The sequence below is a fragment of the Apodemus sylvaticus genome, chromosome 15 (assembly GCF_947179515.1).
Source record: "Apodemus sylvaticus chromosome 15, mApoSyl1.1, whole genome shotgun sequence".
In the NCBI taxonomy this organism is placed as follows: Eukaryota; Metazoa; Chordata; class Mammalia; order Rodentia; family Muridae; genus Apodemus; species Apodemus sylvaticus.
In genome coordinates this window covers 54,647,121-54,652,342 of record NC_067486.1, presented here as the reverse complement: position 1 = coordinate 54,652,342, position 5,222 = coordinate 54,647,121, and the positions used below count along the sequence as shown (strand labels likewise).

Genomic DNA, 5,222 nt, shown 5'->3' with positions numbered 1-5,222 from the left:
CCAAGATCTGCTCCCCACAGGGGCCAGGGCTGAAACACCAACTGGAGGTACCTGAGGGGTAGGGGTGATGGAGGTGGTAGAAGGGAGAGTTGGCAAACAACCTAGGCAAAGAAGCTGAAAGAAATAGGAGGTCCGGCCCCCACTCCAGTTTCAGCCAGTGCCTGAGATCCAGTCCCACCTCCCTTCCCACTTGAAGCCCAAAGGCTCTACTCTCAGCTGAGGACCTTCTGTGGCAGTTTGACAGAGGCACACATGAAAACTGCATCATTCCAGCACATAATTTGGCTTTCAGATGTCCTGGTGGGAAATGAATATGGGGTAGCCAAAGCCCAGAGAACTCTCATCCAGAGAGCCTCGCCCAGTGGCAGGCTTCTGGAAGTTCTTTGGGTTTGGATCAGGGTGGAAGGTCTCAGTGACATGCTGTGGCTTAGCCAAACCTGGATCACTCTGATCCAGCAGGGAGAAGGTGACCCCAGCAGGCAAAGGGCCACTCAAGGAGATTGTCAAAGGCGCCAGGCAAGACACGAATGGAGACGGAGGGGCGTGTGCCCTCACTGATGCCATTGCTGTTAAGGGATGCAGACACCTGCAGCTTGTAACCGTACTTGTGTGTACAGAAGGCTGGGCTGACGCACTCCAGGTTAGGCTTGGCCTTGGCATCTTTAGGACGACGCCCATAGCTGCCAATCTTCCAGATGAGCACCCCATCACTGCCCATGGGTAGCTCTTCCAGCTCTCTCCGCAGCTCTCTCAGTTCTTGCCGCTACTGGCTCACCAGGGCACACATCACAGCCAGGTGTGGCTTTACACTCTCCTCCACGTGACGTCCCATTGCCAGCTTAGGGCACCTGTGCTTGCAGCCAAACTCTGAAAGGGCAGAGCATGAAGGCACTGCACAGCTATCCTTCAGATGGGTGGCCAGGTCTTCCCGAGTCGCAGTGCCCACTCCACATTGCTTGGTGCAGGGACCAGGTGGGAATGAGCATTGGTACTGGTGGCTCTAGATGGTGTCGTAAACAAACTTATTGATACAGTGGGCACAAGTCTGGGTGTGCTTGGGGCACACAGACGTGGCACGCTGGGCCAACAGTCCCCTCATCGTGCGGGCTGCATGCTTGGTCTCACAGTACACACTCTCTTGGGGACACACACCCTCGTGACTTTCTTAGGCCTCCCCACTGAAGTCATAGCCACAAAAGTTCACACTTGAGGGCTGTGCCTAAGGCAATCCTGCTGCAGGTGGGAGGGCAGCGATTTGGGCAGGGGACTACATCGAAGTTGCACGTGTTCAGGTGGCCCTGTAGACGATGAAGTGGCACACTCCAAGCCTCCAGCCCCGCATCTGGGTAAATCTTGGCATAGTCCAGAGGAAGCTAGTCTTCAGGACATTTGAAGACTCCTTCACTGAGGAACTCCTGCAGGCAGGTGAGGCAGAAGGGGTGGCCGCAAGTGGACAAATGCACAGGCTCGCCCATGGGCTTCCCACGCAGTGGACACAACAGCCACCTCTTGGCGTTTCTCCAGAAACGTGTAGTCTAAGCCGGGCACCGGCGAGCGGGGCCGGGCATGCGGTGGCCCCACAGCCCACGCCTTGCTCCGGCCGCGTTTTCAAGACAAATCCAGCAACCAGAAATTCTGCATTTGAACTATCTATAACCTCACCCTATCTGGAAGACTTCCTCTTATTTGAATTCAGAGAAAACACTGTCCATGTGTTCATGGCCAGAAACTCACTATACATTTACTGTATTACATTTACTGTACTTACATTTAATGTACACAACACATTTACTGGAGGATTCTTTTCTCGATCCCTTATTATTTTTTTAAATAAGCACAGCTTTAAATTTTTCAATGTCTTTAATACACAGAAAATGGATGCTGTTTCTATGAACCAATCAAGTCAGGAGTTATGAACCTCCAGCCAGTAGGCACACAGCTGGGGCGGGGCTTGGAACAAGTAACTGTCGGTAAGGTTGCAGTTGGTTTTGGACAGTTCTGGAGTGAGAGGAAGTTCCTGGCCCTCACTTCTCACATTGTCCAGGACACTCCTGTGCCCCGATGGTGAGACCTCCTGTTGTTTCTCTTTCTGGAAGCTGGCCTTACCAACCAGTACTTGGTCTGTGAACCTTCTCTGTTGGAGGATCGAAGGAAACCACAGCATTTAGCTTTAGAGTTGACTCCTCCATCTAGATCCGTGTACCTTTCTCATTACAACCAAAGACTCTCCCTAAGATTAATTGCCTAAGATCATGGTAAATTTCTGCCTCGCCCCTCAACCATTAAACTTTTTATATGCGTCCTTGAGAAACTACTTGCCGCCAGTTGGATAATGACTTCCCATTGGTGTGAGAAAAGTATTTATGGGACTATGCGTTCCAATCTGCAGCTCAGGACCTGAGGCCCCTCTGCTGTATTAAACTCTGAAAGTAGGCAGGGAGGGTCAGAATGGAACTTGTATAGTTCCCAAGCCCCAGAATGCACTCCGAATCAGTTACATTCACCTGGGACGGTAGTAACCAGGCATCGGGATTTTTTTTATTATTATTATTCTTTTCAGCTTTCCAAGTGATTGGTGTGGTTGCTGAGATGGAGAGTCTTACTCAAGAGACATAGCTGAGAGCCTTTGCTCTGCTTCCAGATCAGTCTCAAGCTCTTGTTCTGTCTTGTCTGTTTGATTTGTGAGGTAGGCTCTTACGTAACCCAGTCTGTCTTTGAATTTGCTATGTGGCCAATGATGAGCCTTTTATTCTCCCGCCTCCATCTCCCGAGTGCTGGGATTACAGGCACACGTCACCCTGGTTTGTTTAAGCTATGCTGAGGATTGAGCCCAAGGCTTTGTGCATATGAAGCAAGACCTGTAGCCCTACCTCAAGCTCTGGATACATTAAGAATACACTGAAAAATATGTACTTTGAGGAAAACACACACACACACACACACACACACACACACACACACATACACACTCCACTCCACCCTAACTCTAGAATCTGGCCTGATCCTTACAGTTAGGGCTCAGTGTTCTGGTAGCCTGACTGATGTGCTCTTAGCTGGGGCAAGTTGTTCTTCCAGGCACAAATAGTCCCACAGAGCATCAAGTTTACACGTGGAGTGTCCAGGTGTGACGTCATAGCTTTCATTCTGGATCTTGGGAGGCAGACGCAGTCAGATATCTATGAGTTTAAGGCCAGCTAGATGTTTACGGTGAGACCCTCTCTCAAAAGTTACCTAGTTAATTAATAAAACTAATTGAGACAAATACAAGATACTTGCCCACCCACAAGATAAGATTTCAAGAAAGCAATTAAAGACCTCTGATATGACACTGTCTTATCTTGGGAAGAGATAAGTTCTCTATATGTTGCTATTGTTCATTGTTTTAAATTCTTATCAGACTCAGCCTAATGTTGCTCCACGTGAAAGTCCTATTAGCATGATCTGTTAATCGTAGTCTGGTTAAAATTAACACGAAAGTCTAAAGGTTCTTTTACTTCCTCAGACAGTCAGATAACCTGCAGTAGCTTGTGGTCTCAATGGAGGGAGAAGGGTTCTATAAAGGATTCTTTTGGGTAGTTGAAAAGGTTCAAAATGGTTAACGACTGGGTAGCCTTCAGGACTGAGAGTGGACACAGAGCTTCTCTGGCTAGCCCATATTGCCTGGGATTCTGCATTTTACATTTCATCCCAGTAGGAAGTGTCACAGAAAGGAGTTGCGTTCCTAGTGTTTATGGGCCATGACTAAGGATTTAAGATACTTAAAGGAGAAATATGCGATTTTCCTCTCTTTTAGAAAAGCATTAGAAGACACCAAGAAGAAAAGGCCTATTCCCTGTGATCCCCTGTGAGTTTTTCAGAGACACATAGAGTTTGAAGCAGACTGACTGTAATTAAACAAGGGAATGGAAGAAAGTTCTGAAAATTTAACTGCATCCCACAGCATCAAACTGAGTAATGCATGGCTGGATCTTCTCAAAAGTGTGTTTCTGAGCACTCCCCAGGACCTCCCTGAAATCATCCTGATACTGTCTTTGATCTGTACAATTGGAGGTAAGCTAAGACCCATCCCTCCTCAGTCTAGTCTACAGATACATCTTGTAAATGATATATAGAATTAAAGAAAGTAACAGTGGTAGGAAATTAGAATTGTGTATCTAGTTTCATACATTTAATATAATACATTCAGCCAAAAGAATTAAACAGTACCTATCTCTGGGAAGAGATGTGTCATATCTGTCATCAGTGCCTCTCAGGTTAAAACACCCACAGCACAATTACCACTAGGTAAGACTCAGCTTTCAGTAACTAGAGAAATTGAAGAAGATAGAGAATCAAAGTTCTGGATAGAAACTTCCAGAAATATTACCTAAATGATAAACCTACACTTACCTTTTATAAATGGAGAAGGAAGAGGAGAAGAAAAAAACTGGAAATGGTCCTTTTCTTTACTTTCTTTGACTTGTTTAGAAAGTATACTAAAAGAACTAGATAAAAGTAAATGGAAGAAAATATACTGATACTTAACAGAGATTCAGGGGCTGCCTTTTCACAGAAATGGTGAACAAAACTAGGGAAGTTACAAGTTATGGTGGTTTTCTTGGATTTATTTTCTGTTGAGCAAATTATACACAAGTTCTCATTTCTTTGTTCCTAAGGCAGGAGTTAAAAACCACAAATTCATGAAATTCTTAGGCAAATGGGTGGAACTGGAAAATATCATCCTAAGTGAGGTAGCCCAATCATAAAAGGACACACAGAGTATGCATTCACTGATAAGTAGATATTAGCTCAGAAGCTTGGAATACCCAAGACACATATCAATGATGCACAAGAAGAAGGAAGAACAAAGTATGGATACTCTGGTCCTTCTTAGAAGGGGGAGCAAAATACCTATAGCCCCTTGTTCTGGAAAGACTCAGTGAAGCAGTATTCGGCAAAACCAGAACGGGGAAGTGGGAAGGGGTGGGTGGGAGGACAGGGGGAGAGAAGGGGGCTTACGGGACTTTCGGGGAGTGGGGGGCTAGAAAAGGGGAAATCATTTGAAATGTAAATAAAAAATATATCGAATAAAAAAAAAGAGATACAAAGACAAAGTGTGGAGCAGATACTGAAAGACCATCCAGAGACTGCCCCACCTAGCGATCTATCCAATACACAGTTATAAAACCCAGACACTATTAACGATGTCCACAAGTACTTTGCTTACTGGAGCTGGATATAGC

At 45.9% G+C, this 5,222-nt stretch overlaps 1 pseudogene; it reads right to left on the bottom strand.

Annotated features, from left to right (window-relative positions):
* Positions 1-212: 212 nt before the first annotated feature.
* Positions 213-2,189, bottom strand: LOC127665635 (TNF receptor-associated factor 4-like; annotated as a pseudogene).
* Positions 2,190-5,222: the final 3,033 nt, after the last annotated feature.